Raw genomic sequence first — 2,937 nt, 5'->3', positions numbered from 1 at the left:
GCCTCCCGGGTTCAAGCGATTCTCCTGCCTCAGCCTCCCAAGTAGCTAGGATTACAGGTGCCTGCTACCACGCCCAGCTAATTTTTGTATTTTTAATAGAGATGGGGTTTGACTATGTTGGTCAGGTTGGTCTTGAACTCCTGACCTTGTAATCCACCTGCCTTGGCCTCCCAAAGTGCTGGGATTACAGGCGTGAGTGACCAGGTCTGGCCTAGAAGCTCTTTTTTTAAATGCTGAGGTTTGAGCCTCCCTCTGGAAATTCTAACTAACTGACCTTGAGGGCAGCCTGGGTAGGTTGTGTTGAAAAGCTCCCAGGGTGATTCTAATGTGCAGCCAGACTGAGAGCCTCTGCATAAACCAACAACAGCAAACAGGGGACTGTCTGCTGAACCAGGTGCAAAGTGTGTTGAGTCATAGAAAATCAGCCACTATTCAGCTGTGTTAAAAGACACAAAAGTCTATTTCCTACTGTTCGACCCAATACCGCAGGCTTGCTGAGAAGAGGCAGTTATCCAGTGGAGCTGAGTTCTGTGGTCTTCCCACTGGCACTGCATTAGTGGAAAAGGTGAGACTTGAAGGACATTTGGGATCTGGATCATAATATTATATATAGTATGTCAAAAGGATGGAAGGCTTACTAGCCGAACATTATCTCACCAGACTAACGCCAAAACACACACAAGGTGCAGGCCATTTGGCATAGGTCAATACCCGATTAGGCGCAGAGACAGAAGGGATTCCCTGCCGCCTGATGGCTACCTAGCTTGTGGACAGCAGCATCACCCTTCCCCTTCCCCATCTCTCCACTGTGCCTGGATCTCTTCTTTGATCTCTCTGTTCTCTCCACACCCTTCTCCCAACAGGTACCGGCACATATCCGCTGGTGGGAGGTTCGAACCCCAGGGCCTCCAGCTCATGCCCAACCCATTTCCCAACAATTTCGCCAGGAGCTGGCCCTGCCCGAACCCTTTGCCTCACTACCAGGAGAAGGTGCTAAAGCTGGTCTTGCTGCCCAGTGCGCCCCTGAGCCAGGACCTCATAAGGGATTTCCAAACCCTGCTAAAGGACAGAACTGCCTCACCCCTCCACCACCTCTCCAAGGCACAAGCAAGCAAACCTCCAGCAAGGAAGAGGAAGAGAAGACCTGGGCACTCCTAGAAGGGCTTCCGGGTGGGTGGGGACGATCGCGGCACCCAGAGTCCCAGGCTCCAGTGTTCTCACTCAACGTTCCTTCAGCAAGAGGCCCTGGGGTAGCAAAAGGACTCTGGCATCTGCAGAACAGCCTCCACCATCCTCCCAGCCTCAAGCCACCTCTGTACCCCAGGCTACTGGAGACTCAACTGAAGTTCTAAATTGTTATAGTTCTTCCTTGGAGGACTCTCATCGCAGGTGGGAGGACTGAGGCCAGGAGGCTGGGCAGAGCAGGGAGAACAGGGAGGGACTCCAGTTCCTAAGGAGAGCAGAAGTGGGAAGGAAGGAGTGTGTGTGTGTGTGTGCGCGCGTCCGCGCGTGTGTGTTGGGGTGGGGGAAGAGGCGCTGTAAGAAACGTGGATAAGAAGCTATCTCCACTCTCATAACCCATTAGGAATGAGGCTGGGATTGGTCAGGGTACAGAAAGCCTCTCAGGCAAAAATAACCACAATGCCACCGCCTCCCTGGACCATTTGATGTCTGGACAAAGACCAGACACAGCTATGCTCGGTTGCAGGGCCCCATGCAGGGTTGGGAGGAGGAGAGGTCAGGTCAGGGCTGCTGCTGGAGAATGGGAGAGTCAGGCCCCAGGAAGGCTAACCAGGTCTCAGCAGAGGAACAAGAGTAGAACAAAGTAGAGGTTCAAGGTAAAAGAGCAGGTCTCTCCACACCCTGTTGGGGTTACCTGTGGGGGGAAGGGTGTGGAGGACTTATGCCAAAAGAGCAGTCGGCCCAGAGGCCTTGGGCCTCAGCTTTTTCTATTAGGGAGTCGAAGACCAGGGGTAAAGTAGAGGCAGGCAAAGCAACAGTCAGAACGGTGTTGGCCCTGGCTGGGGTGGAGATGGTTGGGGAGGGTGATGGGAAAGCGGCTGGAGGGGAAGAAGCTGAAATGGTGGGGGCTCTACCTCACCTCCTCCCACGCCCATCACATCCCCACATTGATGGTCAGCACCTACTGAGCTTCTCTTGGCCTCCTGCCCACGGCCTCCTTTGTCTCCATTTCTCTCAAACCCTGCAGGCACCTGGGAATCAAGACACCACAGGGTTCTAGTGCTGCTTTAACCACTAAGCAGCAATGTGACCTTTGGAAAAGTCGCTATTCCCTCTGGCTTTCAGGTTCTTCATCTGCACAATGGGGGCCATTAGTTTATAAATAAATGGAATAAATACAAGAATAAATACAATACAGGTGAAGGACCTGCAAAGTGTGTAGCCCACTGGCAGCCCTCCAGAAATGAAGCTGTCAATCATTGTTCATAGAATAAAAATAATAAGTAGATAGAATATTATGTAGCCAGAAAAAGAAATTGAGTATTGATAGATGCTACAGTGTGGATGAAATTTGAAAACGTCATGCTGAGTGAAAGAAGCCAGACACAAGCCACACACATATTGTATGATTTCACCTACAGGAGGTACCTAGAATAGGCAAATGTACAGAGACAGAAAGTTGAATAGAAGATATCAGGGGCTTGGAGGAAGGGCATGGGGAGTCACTATTTTTTGTGTTTTGTTTTTGACAGAGTCTTACTCTGTCACCCAGGCTGGAGTGCAATGGTGTGATTTCAGCTCACTGCGACCTCTACTTCTTGGGTTCAAGCGATTCTCCTGCCTCAGCCTCCTGAGTAGCTGGGACTACAGGTGCCTGCCACCACGCCCGGCTAATTTTTTGTATTTTTAGTAGAGACGGGGTTTCACCGTGTTAGCCAGGATGGTCTCCATCTCCTGACCTCGTGATCCGCCCAC

The sequence above is a fragment of the Mandrillus leucophaeus genome, unplaced genomic scaffold (genome assembly GCF_000951045.1).
Source record: "Mandrillus leucophaeus isolate KB7577 unplaced genomic scaffold, Mleu.le_1.0 Scaffold79, whole genome shotgun sequence".
Lineage (NCBI taxonomy): Eukaryota > Metazoa > Chordata > Mammalia > Primates > Cercopithecidae > Mandrillus > Mandrillus leucophaeus.
This window is presented reverse-complemented; position numbering follows the sequence as displayed.